Source organism: Rattus rattus, chromosome 4 (assembly GCF_011064425.1).
Source record: "Rattus rattus isolate New Zealand chromosome 4, Rrattus_CSIRO_v1, whole genome shotgun sequence".
Classification (NCBI taxonomy): domain Eukaryota; kingdom Metazoa; phylum Chordata; class Mammalia; order Rodentia; family Muridae; genus Rattus; species Rattus rattus.
The window spans coordinates 96,528,470-96,556,024 of NC_046157.1; the positions used below are offsets into that span (position 1 = coordinate 96,528,470).

Consider the following 27,555-nt stretch of genomic DNA (forward strand, 5'->3'; position numbering starts at 1 on the left):
TAATGCCATGCATCTGATCAGATCACCCCAGACTAAGGCCGCTCTTCAATAACAACAAAAACAACACAAAGCCCAGATATACATGGAAGGTGGACAACGCTCTACTCAGTGATAACTTGGTCAAGGAAGAAATAAAAAAACAAACTAAAGACATTTTAGAATTTAATGAAAATGATGGAACAACATACTCAAACTTACAGAACACAATGAAAGCAAGACTAAGAGGAAAACTCATAGCACTAAGTGCCTCCAAAAAGAAACTGGAGAGAACATACATTAGGAGCTTGACAGCACACCTAAAAGCTCTAGAAGAAAAAGAAACAAATACACCCAAGAGAAGGAGAAGGCAGGAAATAATAAAACTCAGGGCAGAAATCAACCAAGTACAAACAAATGGACTATAGAAAGAACAAAACCAGGAGTTGGTTCTTTGAGAAAATCAACAAGATAGATGAACCTTTAGCGAGACTAATGAGAGGTCACAGAGAGTGTATCCAAATTAACAAAATCAGGCATGAAAAGGGAGACATAACAGAATCTGAGGAAATTTTAAAAATCATCAGATTCTACTATGAAAGCCTATATTCAACAAAACTGGAATATCTGGAGGAAAGGGACATTTTTCTAGACAGATGCCAGGTACCAAAGTTAAATCAGGAACAGATAAACCATCTAAACAAGCCCATAACTCGTAAAGTAATGGAAACAGTTTTTAAAATCACCCAACCAAACAGAGCCAATGACCGAAGGGTTTAGTGCAGAATTCTATCAGACCTTCATAGAAGAGCTCATGCCAATACTGGCCAAACTATTCCACAAAATAGAAACAGATGGAGTACTACCCAATTCCTTCTATGAAACCACAATTACGCTTATATCCAAACCACACAAAGACCCAACAAAGAAAGAGAACTTCAGACCAATTTCCCTTATGAATATGGATGCAAAAATACTCAATAAAATACTCCCAAACAGAATCCAAAACACATCAAAATGACCATCCATCATGATCAAGTAGGCTTCATCCCAGGGATGCAGGGATGGTTCAATATATGAAAAATCCATCAACATAATCCACCATATAAACAAACTCAAATATAAAAACCACATGATCGTTTCATTAGATGCTGAGAAAGCATTTCACAAAATTCAACACCCCTTCTTGATAAAAGTCATAGAGAGACTAGGAATTCAAGGCCCACACCTAAACTTAGTAAAAGCCATATACAGCAAACCAGTCGTTAACATTAAACTAAATGGAGAGAAGCTTGAAGCAATCCTGCTAAAATCAGGGAATAGACAAGTCTGCCTATTCTCTCCCTTCTTTTTCAATATGGTATTCAAAGTCCTAGCCAGAGCAATCAGTCAATAAAAGGAGGTCAAAGGGATACAAATTGGAAAGGAAGAAGTCAAAATATCACTATTGGCAGATGATATGATAATATACTTAAGTGACTCCAAAAGTTCCACCAGAGAACTACTAAGCCTGATGAACAACTGGGTATAAAATTAACTCAAACAAATCAGTAGCCTTCCTGTACTCAAAGGATAAACTATAAGGCAAAGGACACTGTATTTAGGACAAAATGGCAGCCAACAGATTTGAAAAAGATCTTTACCAATCCTACATCTGATAGAGGGCTAATATCCAAAGTATGCAAAGAATTCAAAAAGTTAAACTCCAGACAGACAAATAACCCTATTAAAAATGGGGTTCAGAGCTAAACGAAACATTCTCAGCTGAGGATTATTGAATGCCCAAAAAGCACCTAAAGAAATGTTCAACATCCTTAGTCATCAGAGAAATGCAAACCAAAACAACCATGAAATTCCACCTCACAGCAGTCAGAATGGCTAACATCAAAAACTTAGGTGACAACAGATGCTGGTGAGGATGTGTAGAAAGAGGAACACTCCTCCATTGTTAGTGGGATTGCAGACTGGTACAACCATTCTGCAAATCAGTCTGGAGGTTCCTCAGAATATTGGACATTGTACTACCTGAGGACCCAGCTACACCTCTCCTGGGCATATACCCAAAAGATTCTCCAACACACAACAAAGACACATGTTCCACTATGTTCATAGCAGCCTTATTTATAATAGCCAGAAGCTGGAAGGAACCCAGATGTCCCTCAACAGAGGAATGGATACAGAAAATGTGGTACATCTACAAAATGGAGTACTACTCAACTATTAAAGACTTCATGAAATTCTTAAGCAAATGGGTGAAACTTGGAAATATCATCCTGAGTGTGGTAAGCCAATCATAGAAGAACATACATGGCACGCATTCACTGATCAGCAGATATTAGCTCAAAATTAGGAATACCCAATATACAATTCACAGACCACATGAAGCTCAAGAAGAAGGATGACCAAAGTGAGGATGCTTCAGTCCTTTTTAAAAGGGGGAACAAAAATATTCATAGGAGGGGATATGGAGGCAAAGTTTAGAGCAGAGACTGGAGGAACGGCCGTTCAGAGCCTGCCCCACAGGTGGCCCACATATATACAGCCACCAACACTAGGTAAGATTGATGAAGCTAAGAAGTGCATGCTGACCGGAACTGGATGTAGCTGTCTCCTGAAAGGCTCAGCCATAGCATGTCAAATACAGAGGGGAATGCTAGCAGCAAACCATTGAACTGAGAAAGGGACAATCAGTCAGAGGAATTAGAGAAAGGATTGAAAAAGTTGAAGGGACTTGCAACAGCACTAGAACAACAATGCTAACCAACCAGAGCTCCCAAGGACTAAACCCATGGCTCCAGCTGCATATGTAACAGAGGATGGCCTTGTTGGGCACCAATGGAAGGAAAAGCCCTTTGACCTGCCAAGGTTGGACCCCCATAGTAGGGGAATGTCGGGAGTGTTAAGGGGGAGTGGAAGGGGAGGGAACACCCTTACATAAGAAATGGAGGGGGATGGGATAGGGGTCTATGTCCGGGAAACTGGGAAAGGGAACAACATTTGAAATGTAAATAATAAATATCCAATAAAAGGACAAAAAGAATAATAAAATGGAAATAAATAATAAAGGAATAGTAAAATTTAAAAGAGAATACTCAGTTTTGACAAAAATTCACATGGTCCCTGCATAATTTGAATAATTATTGTCCTAAATTAAACTAATGTTGGTGAATATTAATGAAAATAAACTCAGTGAACAATGGTGACATCTTCCATACAGATAAGTTTATTATTCCTCAAAATGATGTTTATATTTATTTTTATTATATAAAAAGCAATTTTGGATTGCATTATTTTTACTTTTATTGCTTCTCACTGTTTTGGTCCAGACTAGCCTCCTATTTGCCATCTTCCTGCTTCAGCTACCTGAATGTCGGGATGACAGATGTATGCTACCATCCCCAGGCTCTGATCCTGCTCTGATCAAACAGGTCACAGCATGTGAAATAAGATTTGTGCTCTCTGCAGGATAAAACTTTTAATGCTGAATTTACAGTTGTAATTATATGATTAAGGTATTTAAAATAGCAATGTGGATATGGCTCGGTTGGTAAAGTGCTTGTCTTGCAACCATGAGTCCAAGTTTTCCATTGCCTGGGACCTGTGTGAAAAGGCCGGACTTTGTGCATGTACATCTGTCTGAGAGAACAGAAACAGGGAGGTCCTGATGCTCCCTGAATAGCCAGTCTGGCCAAATTGGTGAACTCCATGCCAGTAAGTAACCCAATCTCAAAAAGAAATTACCTAAAATATCTGCATCTTTTCTCATATTTTGAGTTCTAAATTTAGTCAGTAACTAAAACATGGTTGCCTTCATGATCACTATTCATCCAATTATTAAACTGTTAGAATATCAGATACCTCTCTGTCCTTCCATTTGAAACATGGGTGCTCATTATATTTTAGAAAAATGCTTATATACTTTATTATTTCTTTTAAAGTGTTTAGCCTTTTCTTAAGTAACTTGCTTTTAAATTGAACCCTATTGTGTTAACTTAATTCTTATTTTCTGGTTTATATGTTATGTTTGTATTTATAAACTTTTGAGTAATTTCATTTTGAACAGTAATTCTTGTTGTGTTTCACAACACATTACTCTCAAAACTATGCAGAAATATATATTAGTTATATGTTTATAAATGTTATATAAGTATATAAAGTTATATATCATTATAAAGATGTATTCATTTTTGGTCTTATGTTTAACACTTTATTTCTACTCTAAATGTTATATTTTTCCTACTTTCCTGATGCATCTTTATACTTTAATTTTTGTTTTAATTTGGAAATTCAGTCTTTAATTTATTTGATTTTCATTAACAATTATTTGGTGTGTGTGTTTGTGTGTGTGTGTGTGTGTGTGTGTGTGTGTAGTGTGTGATGTGTGTATGATGTGGTATAATGGCTTTGTCTGTGTGAGCCTGTGCATATAGTGTGTGGTGTGGTGTGGTTTGTGTGATGTGTGAGGATGTTTGTGTGTGGTGTATATGTGCTGAGTACATGTTAAGTTGAAGTATGTGTATGTACACATGGAGACTAGAGACTATAATTTCCACCTTATGTTTCTGAAATGGAGTTTCCCCACTTAACTGGATCTCACCGATTGCCTGTATCAATAACCAGTTAGCTTCAAAATCGACTTATCTCCATTCTTCCCAGCATCAGGCTACAGATTTAAAGCATCAAGCCTAGCTTCTTACTTGGGTCTGGGGATTTAAACTCAAATTTTCTTCCTTACACAGTAAGCACTTTATTGACAGAGTTTTCACTACAGTTCTCCTGTATGGTTAATTTTGAGCTTTCAAAGAGTCATAAAATCATTTACTCTCAAATAAACAGTGGAATTGAAATACTCTCCATTGCTTTATTAATATAAAGTATAACATGAGACATACGTGCTGTATACATGTATGTAATATGTGCAAATACACATATATTCAGAATCTTATTCTGTAATAATACTGTATGATATAGCATTCGAACAAGGTGTGCTCTAACTGTAACATAGTGTGTATTCATCAACCATTTATCATTGTTTCTTCTCCATCCTCTCCCCAGTCTCTGACAGCTCACCCTTTACATTCCTTTTCAATGTTAGCAAGTTCATTAGAATTCATATGAATGAAATCATGAATTAATTATATTTCATTTTTTGGTTTATTTTACTAAAGAACTTCACTTTTGTTCCTATTGTTGTGAATGGCAACATTTCAACAATTTTATGGCTGAATAATTCCCTCATATGTATTCTAACTATATAATATTCTAATAAGAATATGTAGAACATATATTCAAGATTTTCCTTAAATATAGGTATCTAAGATATTTCTATGTTTTATGCAATCACTTTATCAAAGTCTTCTTAGAAAAATATTTAACAGCTTTCATAGAGACACGTAATTGTTTCATATTACTAGGTAGCTAGTCAGATGTTGGTAAGGTTAAAGGTCACTGAAGATGGCCCTGTCCCTCTTAATTGGCAACTAAAGCCAGGAACTGTCCTGTAGGACTTTAATTGCAGGAAGGAAATGGGTTCTGATGCCTCCATCTCTCTTTCCTCTCACCCTCCCTCTTCCCTGCTCTCTCTATCCCTAAATGGAAACCCAGCATAATGGTCCATGCATAAGTCCACAAGATAAAGAATAAAAACATAGATTTAAACCTCCCGTTAAGAGTTCATCCAAATCGTCCCATTACTCACTTGGGCAAACTTATCTCAGGAAGCTGTCTGTTCCCCAGAATTTATGTAACAGTATAAAATCTGCCTAAACACATGAACTGAAACAATAGTCTATCTGACCACTGACCACTCTCACTTCTTCTGAGAGTATCTCTTAGTATTCTGTAATGAATCTTGTTTATTTCTGCACTCTGATTTGTGTGCCTCTTCTTAATTCTTTTCCATAGAGATCACAAGGACTGCATAGCTAAGGGAAGGCCAGAACAAGATTACACTAACAGGTGAAGTCCAAGTGGAATATCCTTCTGTTCTATTCTGTTTCTTCCATGGTCCTTTCCTTTGCTATTTGGAGTTGCATCGATCTTAATTTTATGAGTTCTTTCTCCTATCAGAATTTAGATATGTGTTGTGTCATTTGTTGAACACAACACTGGTGCTATGCCATTACAAAGAAAAGTTTAAGAACAGAAAGGGAACATTTAGCAAGTACACAAGCAACCTAGGTCATGGAAGTACTCATGGGCGACTGTCAGTATGAGGTAATGAGCTACAGGAGCTCAACAATGTATTACAGGGAACAGAGGTCTAGATAGAGTCTACTAAGCAGATTAACTTTTTTCAGATTGCTTATATGTAAATTCTGACAGGAGAAAGAACTCATAAAATTAAGAATGATGCAACAGCAAATAAATAGCAAAGGAAAGGACAATCGAAGAAACAGAATAGAGGAGAAGGATATTCCACTTGGACTTCCCCTGAGCTTTGTTTTTTCAGCCGATGGATACACGGGTGTATTTAGTCACTGCTGTTGTTAAGAGTTCGATTTTTTTTCAACTTGACCTGTTATGTATTAAGGACAAAATAGTATGCCACAGAAATATCTGTGAAGGTAGCAACTTAGCGTTGGAGGCCAACATGCAAAGAAGCTGTATTACCCACATGTCCAAAACATGTAAAATTTTTCTAGGACACTCTTTCACACTCTTTGTATTTTTGACTTGGACAAGAATATATAACTTCATAAGATTTGAGATTTCACAGATTTTAAAGAATATTTAGGTTGGAATTTTTATGATTGAAAACTTAAATTTTTGCTATTTGTATAATGAATTATTCTAATCAAACATCTTCAGTTGGTAAAGATTTGGAACCTACATCACCAAGTTCACCAAAAAGAGATTTCATACTGACCTTGACAAATGACAGTCAAAATTCCTCTCAAATTTGAAAGCGCCTATAGGATATATCTCTTTTATGAGAATCAAAAATGAAGTTGATAATTCATTCTTTATATAAGCAACTTACTGTGTTAATGAATGAAGTAATATTTTGATGGAGAATAGTAATAGTACCGGGAAGTCAACATTCCTATTATCTCTGCTTTCTGCAGGGTTCTGAAGAAGCATAAAATTACTACACCAAGCATCTAATGAGAACCCCAAGTCAAACACTCAAGGAACTCACCCAACAATCCAAATGGAATAAATGGATATAGAATAAATATCAACTATGCAACCTAGAAAGGATTTATCAAAGAACTTGTGAACTTTACATTCTAGCTCATTGCAAATTTAAAATCTAATCATACCTATAAACCATCTCTTCATGTTTTAACAAGCTAATCAATTTCTAACCATTTGTGGGTTAATTTTGGTTTTACATCTTACCTGTGTGATAAAAAATCATTTACACAAGCCCCGAAAAGGGCACAGATCACTTCATGCAATATCTTTACAAAAAAAAAAAGTTCACTGTGCCTGATGGTTTTCTGATTTATGGCCTTGTAAACCAAGCATTTCGATGGTATAATGGCATCCTTTATAATGATAAAGCTAACACAGTAACAATTGACATTTTTCCTGGATTAATTTGTTCATTCCGTGATCTATACCTCACGCTCCTCTGTTCCGTGTCAGAACCCTTTGTTCTACACGATTTCGTTTCTTGCAGTATTGATCCTTATTGATCTTAACCTAGTACAATGGTGAATAATTAAATATTTGCTCAAAGAAACAAGGCTTTCTCTCTTTTCATTATGACCTTCCCCTGATGTTCAAACAGTCCCAGCATTAGCGCAGAGTCTTCCTGATGCAAACTTGACCTCTGTTGTCCTACTTTGAAAATGCACTTGATTTTCTAACAAGAGCTTTCGGGAATGTAACAGTGCTGCTTTCTTAGATAATGAAATCCAAATTGTTCTAGAAAAAGGTGCAATTATACAGCATGTAATACACAAATAAATTGACTTAATGTTACATTATAATGAAAACTGTGCAAAATCCTCTACACAAGCACAATAAAATAATAAAAAGTAATAGAACAGGTAATAGATGTAAAATAAATGCTAAAAAAAGTAGTTCAAATCATTTTCATACCAGTCAAAAGATACTGACGAGGGCGCATCCAATCACAATAAAACACCAGAATGAAACACTTCTAAATAGTAATATAAATTTTTGTGGACACTTCATGTCCCATGATGTGGAATTGACATATAGTTTGATTTTCTTTTTCCTAATGTAAGCCACAGTTTTACAGTCCTAGTGAAAACATTTTATTGCTGAGGATGTATTAGACATGGTTCATTTCCTGTCTCAGTATGGCTTTAATTTTCCACATCCATGGCTTGACACAGACCCAAACACCAGAAGATGGTTGTCTGCTATAAACTGTTTGGTTTTCTTTGATTGCTTTACAGTTTAATCTATAGTTCATTCCATTAACCCTTTCTGTCTTTAATTCCGCCAAGTCTTGCAGCTCCTTAATATAAAGATAAACTTCCCCCAAACACTTATGTTTCCTCTGGTTTCTCTTTCTCCAATTCTGAGAATGACGTACAAGGGTCTGGGAGAAAATGCTTCCTTCCTTGTTAACTTTCTGAAGCCCTGGGTAATTGCAAAATAATTGACTTTTAACAACGAAGAGGATTTCCCTTTTTGCTTCATAATACATTCATCATTATTCATTCATTCGTTGGGTTCGGTTATGTTCATACTGATCAGCTGAGCCAAGGAAGTGCCACTGACATTCTCCGTTTCTCCTCAAATCCCTGATCTTTCTGAGGGTGTGGGGTGGACAGCAGGGAGGGGGGATTCCTTTCCTGGCTGGAGTGTTGTCACATCCGATATCTTGTTCCTTCCGGCAGAGAAAGTGTATATGGGAGGGTCACCAGATCAGCCTGTGCCTCGGGGCGCCTTGCCTCAAGTACAAAAGACTCGACTCAACTCATGTTAGTCTTCTAGGTGGCCTATCTGCGGTGACGGACTGCCAGATCGGGCTGTGGGTGAGCCGTGATGCTTGCCTTGAAATGCTAAGTGCTTAATTAAGGACCTTTCATATCAGCTATGGAGGACTCCGTCTCCCATAGCCCTGGGCATTGTACTTTACCAAGGGCTCCCAGGAGCCAGAGCCAACTTTATGGCAGTGACAAGTGGTGACACAGAAAGAGAAACAAGTGGTTTCCCTCTTTTCATAGCCTTCCCCAAATCTAAATATCATCCGACAGCTGACTAGTCATAGTTGGTCGACTCCTAAAAATAGACTTTTTTCATGTTCAAGGAAATAGAGCAAACTTGTATCTCACTCACAGGCATGGACAGTCTGAGTCCTCTGAGAACAATCTCATTGGCAGCCACTTAGCAATCACTTCAAACTGCCCCTGTTCACTTTTCTCAGAAACACAGCCACACCCTGTGGAGTTCACAGGAACTGTTGGCGACTGTCATGATGGCTATCAGCAAAATTATTGATTGCTGACATGTGAATGTAAACATTTTCCTCAGCTTAATTAAGGTACGATTGACAAACGCAAATTGCATACGCTTAAGGTGACTTGATGTGCTGTTCCATGTGCACTGTAATTAATACAGTGTTGTCTGTGAGGACGTAAGACGCACGTTCTTGGCAAATGCATTTACTATATATGACTCACCACTCTGTACAGTAAGCATTACATACTCTTGTGCTCCATACTTTATACTCTTTGCCCTATGTGTCTTAACTTCTCTGTCTCAACCAGTCCTACTCAGATTCAAATTTACTTTGTTGTTTTAGGTTGCACAGGTAAGTAAGATGATGTACAGTGATATTTGTTGGGTCTGGCTTCCCTTACAAGTTGCATTAATGTTGGAGGTTATAGGATTCCTTTTAAAAACAGAACATTGCTTCTTACATTTATTTGCATGCTCGCATGTGTGTGTGTGTCTGTGTATGTGTGTGTGAGTGTGAGTGTGTGAGTGTGTGAGTGTGTGAGTGTGTGTATATGTGTATGTGAGTGTCTGTGTGTTTGAGTGTGTGTCTGTGTGTTTGAGTGTGTGTCTGTGTGTATGTGAGTGTGTATGTGTATGTGTGTGTGAGTGTGTGTATGTGTGTGTGAGTGTGTGTGTGAGTGTGTGTCTGTGTGTGTGTGAGTGTGTGTGTGTATGTGTGTGTGAGTGTGTGTGTCTGTGTGTGTGTGTGTCTGTGTGTGTGTATGTGTTTTCTTTATCCATTCAGGCACTGATGGGCACTAATAGTTTCTGTATGTTGGCTTTTGTGAATCATTTTGTCATGAACATGGAATGAAATGCAGTTAGTTTCAAAAGCAAACTACAGGAAAAACATAAACTGTCTACACATCTGACAGGTTAAAATATATTCTTCATTAAAAAGAAAAACAAGTAGTATCATTCCTTAATATACATAACAAAATAACATTTTTAAACTAAAATAGAGCTATTAGTAAATTGTTTGTCTATGCTTTAAAATGACCAGATTCTAGAAAACAATGTGTTTGACATTCAAAGAAGGATTGATTCATTATAGCTAAATTTCTTAAACAAATTTGATTTCGAATCCTTTCACTGGAAGATTTACATGTATTTATACATTATTGTCACACATGTACAAATATATAATCATAGATTTTAGGTTGTCATTTTCTGGCAAAAGTATAGCATTCAGTATGAACAATAATTTATGAGATTTAGGCCATGGACATGGAAGATCTATGTTGATACCCTATTGTTTATAAATGAGCAAGTTATAAAATGTATTGAGGTGGAACGCCATAATATTATTTCTATATTATGCTTCCAGAATGAGCAAGAGAGGACCTTTTGGTGGCTGACTGCTTATGAGCCTTCATGTGTCAACCTTTAATATTATACATACCATCATCAAATTTCAATATTTTTTTTTCTTTTTTTTCGGGGCTGGGGACTGAACCCAGGGCCTTGCGCTTCCTAGGCAAGCGCTCTACCACTGAGCTAAATCCCCAACCCCAAATTTCAATATTTATTCTTTGATCTACTGGGGAAAAATTATCCATTTTAAATGTGAGTTTTACGTAAGTTCATGCTTCCTTGCGGAATGCAATCTCTAGTGCCTTAGAGATATCTGTGTTGTAAACATCATTCATGACATTTTGAGTTACAGAAATGACCTGTACAAGTCAAAGCAATATTTCCTTCAAAGGCAAATATCCTCCCCACTTACACCTTTTCAAATAACAATTTTGTGAAATGAAATCTCAGTGCCCATAAATCTTAGCCCATAGGCATGTCTATGGCTTAAAACCTACAGGAAGGGACATCTGAAGACTAATTACAAAAAAATAAGAATTACTAGTGGGCAACAGTTTTCTTCTACAGGAAAATTCCATAATGACGTGATGGAGAATATTTTTCTTATGTAGGCCAGTACACAATTATGATGCTCTTGCTAGTAGCCGTGGGAAGCCCTGCATTTGTAACTGAGGTGACAATTTAATAGTATCAAGCAGCATACAGCACATGGCAGGCTACTGAAAGAATTCAAGAAAATCAAACATGAAAGTACTCGGATGCACACAGCAAACCAATCGATATTCTCTTTACTTCTTTTTTTATTTCTAATGGAGAAAAATAGTACATTTTTAATTTCTCCTACATCTAATTTCTTATATGAGATGAGTAGCTATTTCAAGAAACTTGAGATACATAAGTATATATCTTATTATATGGATATTTCAAGGGACATTTTAAAATTAGAATGACCCAAATTTCTTGTCTTTGATGCTGTCAGAAATCAGCAGGGATTAGTTTGTACCTTGTAGGTTTAAGGATGCATATGGGATGTGTGTGTGTGTGTGTGTGTGTGGTGGGGGTGGCTGTGTGTGTGATTTAATAGTAAATTTTTGCTGCAATAGTTATGACTTAGTTTTGTATCAAGAACAAAATATTGGTCTGTCATAGTAGCTCAGTAGGTAAAGACACTTTCTGTGCAAGCCTAAACACCTGAGTTTGATTTCCAGAAACCACATGAAAGCAGAAGAAGAGAACAAACTTCATTTTGTGTGCAGACCTACGCACACAATCATAATTATTTTTAAGAAGAACAAACTATGGTTTCAGTAATCATAAAATGATGGTCTGGCTGAAGCTAAGACTACTACCGAAACACATATGAATTAAGCGACTCATTTGCACTATTTTTATTCACTGAAATTGTATATGTTTATACAATGTGTAATGATCACGTGCTATCCTTCCACCACTATGTGTTCCCAACTCTCTGGGTACTGTCACCCCATCTCGCACCCAACTTTACGGCCTTTGTTCTTTCTTTTTAATCAAAGAGTTTCCTAAATGCTTGAAAGAATTAAATGTTTTTTTTTTAAGTATCAGTATATGGCAGGTTGGTATTACAGAGTTGGGTGTAGACAAGAATTTGTTAGAAATACTAGACAACTAGGTGCAGACATCATAGTGAAGAAATTATCGAACTTTCCTAGAAGGACCTAGGTTTGCTATTTAAATTAGTCACGGCCTCTAGGACTCTGTTCAGCACCATGTCTGATCTCTGCATGCTTATGTCATACCTGTCCCCTTTCAGACTCCCCATGTATCAACCAAAGAATAATGCTTACATCACAGTCAGACTGAAACTTGGTAAGAACAATAGAGAAATCACAAGTACGTAAAATCTTTCAATTAAATCAATGTGTGTGTGCATGTGTGTGCGTGTTTGTGTGTGTGTGTTTGTGTGTGTGTGTGTGTCTAGTATAGTCATGCAGCTAAAATAGTGACTTTTATTTAATCAAAAACCACCAGAGATAAAGAATAAAATAATTCAGTAAACCCAAATTAGGTGATTTTTTTTCACTTTTAATTCACTTGCATTGCAGAATAGGTACAATTTTTTTAAATGAAAATGTACAAATATTGAACATACCTATGCTTAGAGTAGTGCATATCGTTTTGTTTGCTTATGAAACACTTACTCTTCAGCTAAAATTGCTTCTGTAGAGTTTATTGCAGTCCTCCTAAAATACATGTCTCACGTGAAGAGAAAATGCAGTCACTGGGGCATTCATTTCTCCGCCCTGGCCTTTTGTAAATAAACTCGAAAAGGGAAATAAAACGGCCAGATATTTTCAATTCTACCAATAAAGCTTAATTCAGTTCATAATATTTTACATATACAGTGTACAGAAGCGGGACGCTTGGAATGGTTTGCTCTGTGGAGAAACGATGAACACGTAAAGTTACATATTTATTTTAAAAAGTGAACAGCATAGTGCTTCTGTATCAGATCGAATTCTGGTAAAGGAAAAGAGTTCTGAGGTAAAACTTCATTTCAGAGGAACGAGAATGAGAGCTGTGTGTGTGTCTCTGTGTGTGTGTCTCTGTGTGTGTGTCTCTGTGTGTGTGTGTGTGTGTCTGAGAGACAGAGAGAGAGAGAGAGAGAGAGAGAGAGAGAGAGAGAGAGAGAGAGAGAGAGGATTCAGAGACCGAGCACCTGCACTCAGCCAGCAAGGTGACAGGACAATTATTAACTACAAAACTGTGGCCACAGTGTAAGGGGGAATGAGTTATCACTATGGAGCCGGGTGGTAGGATGGCCTTCCACTGAAATGTACTCTCCTGCAGCAGGCTCTACCTGATGACAGCTACAATCAGGAGTGGCTGCAGGCAGATGCTTTGCTCCAGGCCACATTCAATTATGTCGGACTGCATTAGTCCCTGGCGAAGCTGTCATCTTCTACCCTGTGATGTGATAGCGTGAAGAGGCTCCTGAAGTCTCTCCAGTCCCTTGCTTTGGGTTTGGGAAGGAAGTGCAGTGCAGTATGGGGAGGGAGGTGGGGGGGAAGACCATTAGTACTCTGGTCGCTTACAGCATTCATTTTGCTCACAGAGTAGAGAGAGAAAAAAAAAATAGCTTAGGTGAGCTGGATTCAGGAAGTTGTCTGGTGATGGATAATTGCAGGGTTATTTTTTTCCCTCCCACAAGTACCCTTTTTTTTTAAGGCAATGCCAAGAGAATGTCCTATTTTCAGGATTTGAGTCACAGTCGTGGTTGCTCACATTGCTGGAGAGACTGCACTGCACTGAATACATTTTCTAGGGTTCTGATGAGCAAGTGTGGAGCATTTGACTTCTCTCCTAAGAGTTCCAGAACTTTTAGAGTGCGTGGATTTTGAGATTTCTTTCCAAAGGAAGCACCTGACATTTGCAGCTAAATCGAGACAAGCAAAGAATGCACTGGACTCTAGGAGAGTCTGCTTACCTTTACCGCATCACAAGCAATCTCCGAAAGATGCTTATGTTTTGGGATTTTAAAGATCTAGTTCATGCTTGCTTCCTTCAAGGAGTGCATGGATTTTCAAGTGCCATGGAGTGCAGTTTAAGAACTCATTATCTATCTGACATAGATATAATTGACTTCATACCCTGGCCCAGTTACGTTAGAACGAGTGGTTTACTGAAAACACAGGACGAATTCTAGCACCAGTGTTTTAGGAGGTCATGTCCATTCTCAAGAACCTTCAGTTGAGGTAAAACACAGCATACAAAACACTGAAGATCAATTCCAGAATGTTCAGGAACCTTGTCTCTTCCCCCTTCTGAGGCTGCGTAATACTAGAAAAGTCATTTGCTATCTTTCTCTCACCCAGTTTTCGTGCTGGGAAAGCAACCATGGACATCTCTGCAGAGAGAATATAGGGAAAAAATGATTTGTTTCATAAAACACGCAAATAAATAATACCAAAATTACAGGAAATGCAAATGCTCCAATGTTTCACCAGCATATAATCCTCTATTTTCACCCAAAACAAGACATCCTAGTTCTGTATTGGTAACTTTGGGTGGTCTGAAATGTTATCATACCATCTATTAATTGCTCAATAAGCATTTTCTGAGTGTGGAGCACCAGGTGACCACAAAGGCACATGCCTCTTTTGTTAGAAAAAAAAATCTTATTTTTATTTAATTGTACATGTGCTTGTATGGCTGTATGAATTTGTGTTGGGGTATCCATAGAGGTAAAGAATGGTGTCAGATCCCCTAGAGCAGGTCTTACAGGCAATTGTGAGCAAACCACAAAGGTGCTGGAAACCAAATTCTAGACCTCTAGAAAACAGCAATTAATTGTAATCAAGCACTGGACCATTTATTTTCCAGCCATCAGGCACCAACCTCTTAATGTTGAAATTTATAAATTTATATTCCTTAAGCTATGGATTACTGTTGAATTCAGATTGAACTGAGGAGAAGAGCTGCCAACGTTAGTTTTGTGAGACTCTTGAGATCCCCTGTCTCAGCGAGTCTAAACTCTTAAGTACCAAAACTTGAGCTAGGATGCCTCCTGAGCTAGGATGCCATTATCTCTCTGGCGTGCTGTGAGAGCCTGTGCAAACACCTCACCTCTCCAACAGTTGAGCATCTGGCTTTGAGACTCCATCCTGCTTCTGGTCCTTTGTACTTGAAAAGGATCAGCAACCTTTCACCCTGCTGAAAGGAAAACCCATGCTTGCGGTCCCACTGGTTCTCAAGGCTTAAGGGAAGAAGCGTTCTCCTCTGTCTAGACTTACTTGGTGACTTGCTTTCAAATCCAAACTCCCACTAAGAATTTTTAAAGCTCCCTTTGCCAAACGTAGTGTAGAAATTGCTGAATCTTTCAAATTGCATCTTGTTTGTTTTTGTCTGAACTTGGGGCCGGTTTGAAGTTAGGAGGAGCATTTGCATGCAAAGCTGTACACGCCAAGGTGATACAAGTTACAAAGAGATAGAAATACGCATTCTGTACAGCGCGCCCTAACTACAAACACAACAACTTCTGACACCTGAGGAATCCAGGCCTCCCACTCAGACTGGCCCACCTTTCACATGCTTTGAGTCCACACTTCTAACCCGAGATAAAACACAGGTAGGAAGCAATCTCTTTCGCCTTACCCCCAAAGTGGCCTTTACGGCCCAGTTTGTCATTTTTCTGATCAAACAGGACAAAAATGACTGTGCAGTTTACCATTCGAAGGAAGCCAATATAAAAAGATAGAGCACTGGCCTAAAGAATCAACTGAGCTTAAACGAGAATGTGGAGCCCTGGCTCGAAAGCTCCTCTTGCTTTGAACACGGACTGGCAACCCTAGCCTGAAAACGATTCCTCTTCTCCCAACCATCCCCTTTCGCATCGTGGCATCATTTCCCAGCTCCTAGAAAACACTCAACCTGCCCCTTAGTCTCAGAAAAAGAAGGGGGATGCCACAGTTCATACAATGAGACTTGGCTGCGTCTCCAAAGTAACGAGCACCCAGCAGCACATCGCTTTACTGAAGGAAAGATGACTGCGGTGGGAGAGACACCATATTGATTCTCTGAAGTCCTTTTCCCTTAGATCCGAACACTAAAAATAACTTGAAAAAGTATTTCCAACTTTTGAAATAAATTCCGGCTATTGAAGTACAAAGAATTCTGCTTCATTTTTTTTTTACCTATATCCTGACGGTGTTAATAAACCATGACAGTCAGACCCTTTACCTACCAAACCCAGGTGTCCTTACCTGCGGCTAAAGACACCGCTTCACCTGGAACAGAAGAGACAGAGGAAGATCTGCGTATATGAAGTAGTTGGTGCTTTAAGGCAAGAAGAGGTAAACATGCTTGGGGAATGAATCATGAGAGCATATTGTCTGTAGTTAAACTGCCATGATTGGGGTAGACTAGACCTGGGCATACTGCCTGCACTAACGGGGAGAAGAGACACAATGTGACACTTACTGAAAAGGCCCTGCTGTCTCGCTTTCTCCTTGCCTTCTATAATTTGTGTGTCTACAATTGTTTAACCCTGTCCATATGTCTCAAAAGGCATTTGAGAAGTAAAATCCAAGTGAGAAAAGAGATGAATAGGTACTGGTGAGGCGACTCGGTGGGAAAACGAAGCAGCTTCCTAGTCTAAAGTCCTGAGTTTGATCTCTGGGACCTGCACAAAGAAGGGTGAGAACCAGTTTCTACAAGCTTCCCTCCGACCTCCATACACCTGCCATAGCAAGTGCACGGGCATGCATGCGGACACACACACACACACACACACACACACACATACACACACATATATACACACACACATACACATACATACACACACATACATACACACACATACACACACATATATATACACACACATACACATACATACCCACACATACATACACACACATACACACACATATATACACACACACACACACACACACACACACACACACATACACACACACACACACACACACACACACACACACACACACACACACACATACACACACACACACATACACACACACATACACACACACACACACACACACACACACACACACACACACACACACACACACATACACACATACATACACACACACACACACACACACACACACACACATACACACACACATACACACACATACACACACACACACACATATACACATACACACACACACATACACATACACACATACACATACACACATGCACATACATACACATACATACATACACACATGCACACACGCACTTTGCAGGCATGTTTGCAAGCATAAAATGTTTATATTGTTTATGTAATAAAGGAAAATATTTAATATAATAAAAAGTTATTAAAAAAGAGTGGATCAAGGAATGTGATCACCAGGAGGAACAGAATCAACTAACTTGGACCCTTGAGGGCTCTCAGAGACTGAATCACCAACCAAAGAGCATACATGGACTAGTCCTAGGGCCCCCACACATATGTAGCAGATATGCAGCTCTGTCTCTCTGTGGGTCTCCCAACAAGCAGAGCCAGGGCCATCCCAAAAGCTGTTGGCTGCCTGTAGATCCCATTCCCCTAGCTGGGCTGCCTTGTCTGGCCTCGGTGAGAGAGGATGCACCTAGCCCCAGAGAGACTTGATGTGCCAGGGTAGGGGATGTTCAGGAGGGGCCTCCAGTCTCTCAGAGGAAAAGGGGAGGGAGTGTTAGGAGGAGGCACTGTGTCAATGGGGTTTGAGAGGAGGAGGGCAGTAATCAGGATATAAAGAGAATAAATTAATGAGTTAATTAGTGGAGGAAAAAGAAGACATGATATATAGAGATAAATGTCATGGTCTGAATATGATTTGGCCCTAAAGAAGAATGGGTTTGTCAGATAAGCAACATATATATGAAATTAGACAACATGACATTGAATGAAATAAATGACACAGGGCAGAAAACAAGGAACCTCTGTTGTTTTCCAAATGCGGAAGCTATAAAACTTGATCTGAATGTAGACTACTGACTAACAGGTTGGAAATGTGGGAGACCGGGGTGTAGTGAAAGGGATGCTGAATTAGATCTGAATACTACAGTCATGTATTATGATAGTATAGTCAACCATATTAATATATATCATTAATATATGTTAACTAAAATTTTAAATAGTCATAAAAGTATTTGTAAATGCATTGCAATTAAAGTAATGTCTTAAACATGATGAATATATTAATATACAGTGACATGTACACATAATTATTTATGTATATAATTTGTATATATAATTAGGTATGTAACATTATACTTACATATATATTCTTAATATCAATATATATGTTTATGGCTTCACTATGTGTCTCTCGCTTTTCATGCTAATCAAGAGCTTTGGGCAAAGTAAATATTCTTGCTAATATTTGCTGGGAGAGTTTTCAAAGAATTTACAATATTTAAAGTCACTGAAGAATATTAATTCAATAATGTATTTAAATATGTAGGGTGAATTCTTGAACATAGTGTACACATCTTTAATGGAGAGCAGCAGTGCATTTTTAATTGAAAAATGTTGCTTCAAAAAGTCATATTCCCACATGAAATGACATTTATAAATGTAACGACATGCTTTAGCCAATGTGGCCAAAAGTTGAGGTAAGTGGCTTTTAGGATCATGAGAATTCTTATTCTCTGTTCGTCTTTAGTTATATGAAGGGAGGTATGGATTGAGTATTGATATGCATCTGTAGTGGAGTATTAAGCTCAGCAGAGAACACAGAAATCAAACTCCCCTGGCTTGCCCTGATGAGCAGCCGTCAGAGGTTTTCATCATTGGATCTTGTGAAGAGACCCCTGACTAATCCTGTGAAGGTTCAGATAGCCTTAGCAGTGGTTGAAGAAATAAGCCAGGATGATCAGAGCAATGTGCATCATCCAGGGAGGTTTAAAGGGCATGAGTGGAAACTCCTGAAATAAAAACAAAGAACATGGTTTCAATAACAGGCATTACCTTTGGACAAAATGAAACAGATATGTAGTGAAATGTTCCCAGTAAGCCAGGCACGAATCCTCCCAGGATGCTTAGAATTGCCTTTTGTTTCACTAAAAATGATCCCCTAAGATATGAACTGTAGATACATATTATCAATGCAGAGAAATGCTTGCTAGACATTACATTGTGTTATCATTTTGAGACAGTTTGTCTCAAGGAAATTAACCATTGCTATACTTACTAATTCTATATTTTTAATTGAAATGTAACTACATCCGTACCCCTTTCCTTTTCCTCCCTCCAACAGCTCCCATGTTCCCACACTTCCTCTCTTGTTGATGAGCTCTTTCTATAATTGTTCTAAATAGAGAGTGCTGCACAAGTGTCCAGCACTGTGTCCAGTCTTGCTCTGGGTATATATATGAGTCAGGGATGAGCACTTTATTGGAGAGCCAATGAGGAGGCTCATCCCTGTGAGTAGATAATTCTCTCTCACTCCGCAGCCTTTGGTTGCCTGTAATTATTTCTCTAGGAATGGGACTCCGTGAATGTTATGGGACCCATGTTTCCACATATATTGATAGTGTTATATTCAAATCAGGTGTTGGTTTTACAGTCATTCCTTGAAGAGACAATTTCACAACAGACCTCCTGGCTCTCTGACTCTTAAAATCATTCTTTTTTACTTTCTGTTGGCTCTTTGTGAATTTAATATCATGCACCCCAACCCCATACATATTTTCCTTCCCTCATATCTGCCCTTCACTGTGGCAACTCCTACTCCCAAGACAGAAAAAAATTCTCATTGCAGAAGCTGAAGTGTGTCACAGTGTGTCCCACAGTACACACTTTTTGCCACATATCTTTACTTGCAAATTTTCAGTGCAATGGTGCATTGGTGTGGACCGAGGCTCCTGGCTTCTGCTACTCTATCAAAACTGGAACCTCGCTGGGACACCTCTCCTGTTGTTGCCCTGTGTTATGGACTCTAGTAGTTCATCCACAGGGTAGATATCAGGATGGGACAAGTCAAAGCCCTGGATCTGGGCCTGAGAAGTATCTGAGCTGGTCAGCCCACCAGGCTCTCCCGCTCTCACACTCCCAGGTTTGGATTACCAGCAACACTGCAACCAGGGTCAGCTCTACCCTGCTGCCCCAGCAAGATGCGGGGCATGCCCTCTCACAAGTGCTGCAGCAGGTGAGGAGCAGGGCCAGCTTACCTGCTCTCATGAGTCCAGGGCCAGCTCTTACAACCACCATTGGTTGCAAATGGGGAGACTGGAGGGAGGGCATCTTCCCCTCACCTACACTACCACAAGGCAGACAAATGGCAGGGCCAGATCTCCTATGCTCACACCCTCAGGGATGGCTCACCTGTACCCATGCCACCAGAGCTAGCTCTCCAGTGATGCCTGAGGGACAGGGCCAGTTATGCACAGCCCTCACACATCAACATGTCCCCAGGAGGTAGCTCAGACTAGAGATAGCTACATGGCCGTTGGTGGTAATAGACTCCTGCTGCTGCAGGGTCATGTCCAAATATGGTCCCAGGTGGTATCAACAGCTACTTCCATCAGGCTGTTCCTCCCGACCATTGGGTCTCCAGTTCTGTCTCTTTTCGTTGTGCCCACCTCCCTCTGTTTCTCATTCTCTTCCATTTCTCCATTGCTTAGTGGTGTCTGGGGTCTCTGAGCATCTGGGATCATCTCAGGAGTGGTTTCACGAGTGCTATGCCCCGCACAGGCATTATGACACTGGGCAGGGGACATCTGGATCATGACCTTATCCCCAGTTTTGCTCAGTAGTGACTAGTGGTCATCTCAGGCTAGCAATCTGTCCAGGGGTCCCTGGCATGGACTGGTGATTTCCTCAGGTTCGTGGATTTACAGGGACTGTTATGCTTGTACCACATTCAGAAGTTCACAGGTAAGAACACTGAACATAGGCCCACCCACCCACTTTGTCACCTACTGATGCACATGGGACACAGCTGTCACACATACAGCACCTCTAGGGGCAGGGACTTTTACAATTTTCTGCTCCCGTTTTCTATGGTGTTCTCTGAGCTTTGGGTGTAGGGGTTGTGTTGTAGTTGACGTTGTGATGTATGTATGTCCTGAGTAGTCTCCTCCAGGACTACTCATATGTGTGTGCAGCTATAGGTGGGAATATATAAGTTGTGTATGTGTGTGTGCATGTGCATGTGTGTATGTGTATATGTTTGTGTGTGTTGTGGTGTATGTATGGAGGTAAGAAACAACTTGTTGAAGGCAGTTCTCTCCTTATACTATATGAGTTCTAGAGAAAGGATTCAGGCCCTTGGGGTTTGCAACAAGTAACTTTATCTTCAAAACCATCTCAATGGCCACCAATTTCCTATTCTTAACCTAGAACTTCCTAACTATCAAGACTAGTATTTTAGATGAACTTCAAATTCAAAATTTCAATGTTTATGTGATTTATAGTTTACTTTGAGAAACCATATCAAATGGAACTTTTTTTGAGATTGGGTCTTAAGTAGTGCAGACTGGACCTGAACTTCTGCTCCTCCCACATTCACCTTCTATACACCTATACACGTGACAAGCTGGAACGGTTACTCCTTGATTTTAAACCATGTAACCAATGTCTTCATCCTTGGTACTATATATGCCTTGAACATTTGGGAGTTCCCAGATACCAAATGTAGGACATTTTAGTCAATTTGTATAAAAAAAAAGAAAAGAACAATAGAGAAAATAAAATAAGGAATGGGAAGAAAATATAGGAAGAAAGATAAGGAAAGAGAAAAGGAAATTAAACAAAGGAACAAAGAAAACGAAAGAGAAAAGAAGAAAATGCAGCTGAATGAATCCTGGCATAGAAGGCTCTTAACGCCTGTTAAGTCTAATTTTTATGAGTCAAAATTAAGAACAGAGAACCGTCATGAAATTCATGATTTTGGGAACCCAGGAAAAGCTCAGAAATCTGCCCCAAAGAATTAGAGTGTAAAAGGTTACCTTATTACAAGAAATGTAGCGTGTCCTGGGGTCAATATTTATAAAACAAAACCACATAATTTAAAGCAGGCCCAGAACAGAAACAATGTCAAATATACATGGAGATAGGAAACGATCCCATGAGGTGATCAAAACCCAAGTTAGAGATCCAAAGTCAGGTCGCAGACACTTGTCACAAAGAAGCACGGGTTGAGAAAGGTGCAATTTCCTCAGGGGATCTGTTTCCCTCCAGGTGGGGGCAGAAGCTCATACAGAGGGCACAGGGTGGGGATATACATATGCTTGCCTCTCAATGACCAACATAATCCTGGATTGTAAGTTTTATTAAAACGCCCGTAGGCTTCTATGGTATCGTTTCCACCTTACTGCCAGCCTCAACATAACCACAGGAAGAAGATTGGACACCAAGGACAGAAGGAGAAGAGGAAGAAAGAAAAGCGCTGAGGACTTGGGAATACTGCATAGAATTCTCTTGTAAAATTTACTCATCCGTATCCTGTCAGCTGCTGCGACTTTTCTGATTTTCCTACTTGCCAATGTCTTTTAAAAGCCGAGCAATCATGGTAACAACAGGAGTACTGTTTATTCTTGGTCACTGAGTTAATCGGCTCTCATGATGGGCTGTGGACTGAGGATATTATTCATTGGATGTTTCCTTCCTTTTTTTTTCCTTTTGCCTTTGGCAAAACTTCCACGAGCAGTGATAAATAATTCCATACCCCTAAGTGGATATTATTATTATTTTCAAGTGCGAGCCACAGCTGGCTCCTAGCCTGTCAGCTCTCCCGTTGCAGATGCCGCCGTGCACAAACCTGTTGACGATTGTGTGGGTGGAAATGGATCACCGTCCCTACACACATTTCAGCTCTTTCCTCGAGATGGTGCTCCCTCAGGGGGTTGGGGGAGCATCAGCCAGGGGGCAGAAAGAGCTCTGGCTGAGGGGAAGGTACAGACGACTGATTTGGCTTGAGACGTCGAAGCATCGCCTACTCTTTGGATGTTTTACTTTGCGGTGAAACTGCAAGGTCGCTTCTATGTCAAGTAGACATGGCGGAACCATGGGCTAGCAGGAAATTGTATCCATTACGTATCCTAAGGCTGCAGCATGAATTAGAAAATAAATGAGAGCCTGGTTTTATTTTTTTTCGTTTCGCGGTTAATGTCTGAACTCCACTTCTGTTTTCCTGGCTCCCTGACCCCTTTTGACACTCATACCTCCTTCAACCTCTGGTGCCTACTGACTTCCCAATGCCCCCTGGCTAGCCTCAATACAATATTCTGCCTGTCTTGAGGCGTTATTTTCAACCTATCACTTCTCTTCCCCATCATAATTCACTCTTCCAGCCCATTACTCAGGGTCCTGTGACAATGGGTTGAGGTTCCTTCTTAGATAGCCAAACACTCCAGATACATCATCGAGTAGCACTTGGGTTTGTCCCTGGCCCCCTGCTCCGAAGTCAGTTAAAGACCTGAGAACTAAGAAAAAATGCTCAACTTAAAGAAACTGGAGACTAACTGGGAAGGATGCAGAGCTTGAAATGCCACTAATTTTATACCTGTGCTGATTTCCATCCCTTTGCGTAGGATCCCTGTTAAGCTTAAAACACTGAACACATTCTACTTTGAAGCAATACAGTGTTGGGAAAGTGTTGGGCTTCTGGGAACGCAGCATCACGAGCAGTTTAAGCAGTGATGGAGACGGAAACCAGCGCTTTGTATATGGTGAGCATACAATCTACAGACTGATCCATAGCCCTCAACCCCTTGCCGAGGATGTATAACATGAGCACAGCATTTCTCTTACTCCCAAGTGAATCACAGCCTCCCTATGAAGACAAATAGGATTCTTTTGAATGTGTTGTGTTACCTGGATGTTACAGAATAGTTCGAAAACACGGTTTCAGAAGAATTTGAAAAGAGTTAATCAAAACAATTAGAAGTGACTCACTGGTTGGATATTGAGAAAAACATCTTGATGTTTTACAGCACGATTCATGACTGAGAGCAAACATTGGATGTTGGTAAAAGAAAATTAAATTTGTTTCCACATCTAGTAAGTACTTGAAGAATGGAAGGATTTTTTTTTTTGCATATGACATTCGTCAAGTAAACAAAGAAGAGAGTGGTGGCTCTGAACTTGATTATGTTAATTGCCAAGAACCTGTTAAATTGAGATTTGTGACCACAACAACATCATGGCTCTTAGGGGACAGAAATTTTAGTCCCCCCAACCTCATCCCAAGGGAGTCAGTAGCTAGTTTCTGAAATAGAGAGAAAAATGGCTGACCACAGGGAATTAGAGATCAAAGTAATGTTCTCACCCCTCCTCTCTGCCTAGTTTCTTTCGGATCAAAGGGATGGTGGTGTCATGAAATGCCAGCATGTTGGTAACACTGCCCCAGGCACCAAATGCCATCACAACCCTTCATGTCCATTACAAACCTGAGGTCACAAAACAGCAAAATGGAGGTGGGGGAAAAGAAATGTAATTCAATACTCCTGAGCAAGGTAGTCTGAAAAAGGGTTTCCGACCAATTGTGATGTATCCAGATCAGCTTAATGACTTGCATAAAGGGAACCAGCCCATCCCTGCACCAGAACTAGGGAAACAGAGAGCAAGATGTTGTTAAAAAAGGATATGGTGAAAAATTCTTCCGGTGAAGAGACCATTTATGCTGTAGCCACCTCCAAAGCTCCCTCACCATCAGACTTTGTGGAGATGCAGTTTATAAACTCTAAAGTGCTCTGGCACTGCTCATTAAGCCCAAGTCATGGTGCCACCTTCTATCTTTCTTCTCCCCAAATCTATTTTGTCTTCATTTGGAAATTTAAAAATAAAATAATTAATTTACAACGCAAGTCTTTAAAGCCAGAGCAGAGGAAGGCAGAGAAATGAGTTTCCAATGATGGTTCAGCTCCCTCCACAGGCTGTGACTCTGGACATCCCTTTAATTCTTCCGAGCCCCTGGGTTCTATGTGTTTGAGCATCTGGGCTAAGTCATGCCTGGAAACATATTCCAGGTTTGTATGTTCTAATGACTCTGATACATAGCACAGGATGACTGTTTTTTTCCTCAAAGCCATTTTCAGTTAACAAGGAAATTAAGTAATAAGGGAAATTAAATTTTAATTTCCTAAAGCAATGTCTGACCATATATACATACATACATATGTGTGCGTATATGTGTGTGTGTGTGTGTGTGTGTGTGTGTGTGTATGAGAGACAATGTACTATAGTCTTCTGAAGCCTGAGAAATATAACATTTCTGAGTGTCAGTGCAGAAAAGACTCTTCAGGTAAGGAATAACCATTGTTCTGCAGAAAGGCTGCAAGGGGCAAAGGCTGAAAGAAATATTAAGGCGGTAAGACAGCACGAAATCAAGCTAGTATATACTTGGTGCCGGAGTGACTAGTTCCAATGGATGAGAATTATTTTAAAAACACACTTTTGCTAACATTTATTGAATACACCTTCTGCCAATCATTATGGTGAGGATTTAGGACAGGTGGCTTGATTTCATCTGATGCAACATGGCATTTTACAAGTTTTTGACAATTAAACTTTCTGTCAGTGTTACAAATTAGGAAGTGAGTGACGGTGTTGAGCTCCTAGCAACTGCATGGAGGCTCCTGTTGGCACATGCCCTTAAGACTCAGGATATTGAACCCTCCATGCCAGGTACCTCTGTTATGATACATTGTTAGTGCTAGCTCTGGCTGCCTCCCTGATTAATGAATACGACTCGATACAAAAGTAACAGCCATAAAACAGGCAGCAAAATAATACTCACTTTAAAGTTTACAGTGCTTAGCAAATTTTGGAACTTCACCAAGATTTATTAACAAGAGATACTATATTTTTTATTAGCCTTTTCCTCCCAGGATTGAAACAGCACACTGAGAGCAAAGGCCCCAGCCTGCAACTTGGATAAATTCATTTTTAACAGTTAGACTAATCCTTGTCATTCATGTGCCTAGTGAACAATCAGGACACTAACTCCCTAACACTCACTCCCTAAAAATAAAATCTTCAGAGTAAGACATCTCTGAGTTCAGTTTTCACCCATCCTAACGCACACGCACATGAAATTCTAGCTATATTTAACCAAAAATTTTTGCTATCTGGGCTATTTAGTTGCAACACATTAAGAAAAAAAAAATTAAACGGAACTTAATGTAAGATTGTTAAATACCCAGCGGTCCCTTCATTTTTGCTTTCTCTGGTGTACAATTATGGCTTGAAATGAGAAGGCAAGGTGCATTCACCTAGAGAAAAGAACGCAAGTTTGAAAAAAAAAAAGTCCCCTTTATTGTTTTACTAGTGCCCCCTCTAGTGGGCAGTTTAGAGTAATACAGGCAAAAGGATTTTTTTTTTTTTATAAAGACATTTGAGCACATATTTTGTTTGCTTTCTTACATTTCCTTTTTAGAAACATTCTGAACACAATAATGTGAAATAAACAAACATAATAGTGCATAATAGATGTACAATGGCTTCAGCGGCAATGGTAATTAAACGGAGGAGTGATAACAATCTGTGCTGTATTCAGAAAGGGAAAGGTTTTCAATAGTATGTGGTAGACAGGCATGAAAACATATTTTGCTGGTACCCACTGTCACTCATCTCGCGGCTTGACTTTTTCTCTCCGCCAGCCCGTTTGGCCATTACCCTAAGACATCCACCAGCCACATTCTTCCCGTTCAGTTCAAAAACTTACCTCTTTCGCCCTTTGTTTTATTACTTTTACATTTTATCAGGTGCATAATTTCCTTCATCTCTAACTCCTAATCCTTCCTCTGTGTGAAAACTACATCAGGTCCTCAGAACCAAGCCATAGTAAACCAACCCTGCTTATGATTTGCAAGCATTTCTTTTCTTAGGGTTTGCTAGCATTGTTTATTTTTTTTTCCTCCCACAAAATATGCCTGCTTGTACCCTAGAAATTAAAAAAAAAAATAGAAGAAGAAACTACCTGGCCCCAAATGAACATTCTTAACACTGCTTTATCGGATGCTTCCTGGAGGTGTCTTGAGTTTGGTAGGTGTTTCTTGTTCTACGGGGATCTCTGTCAACTTCTCGTTTTATGCATTTAATGTGCTTCCCTGGTGATAGCCTAAGGGAGCTCTCACTAAACAATTAATGGGAGGCATCTCTTGGGAGCCTAATGGGTATTTAGCAGTAAGTTCAATTCCTGCGAATTGTATAATGTGATATTTTGACAACACATATGGAGAAGTTGGAGAAAAGGGCGAACTTTACTTTTAAAAAGGCAAAAAGCACATACACCTGCACTGCTCACCCTTTTGTTAGTGTTTAGAGACAAAGGGTAACCAAGATGTCATTTCCAGTGTTGTTGAGTGTGCCAGCTTTTGCCATCTTGGCAT

General features: G+C 39.5%; 1 non-coding gene and 1 pseudogene across 1 annotated transcript; one reads left to right on the top strand and one right to left on the bottom strand.

Moving 5' to 3' along the window:
* The window catches only part of LOC116898449, a 75,437-nt pseudogene that overhangs the window by 22,119 nt on the left and 25,763 nt on the right, over nt 1-27,555 (top strand).
* LOC116899866 lies at nt 21,065-21,192 on the bottom strand. The gene has a single exon (XR_004387860.1). It is a non-coding gene; the product is annotated as a small nucleolar RNA SNORA17 (small nucleolar RNA).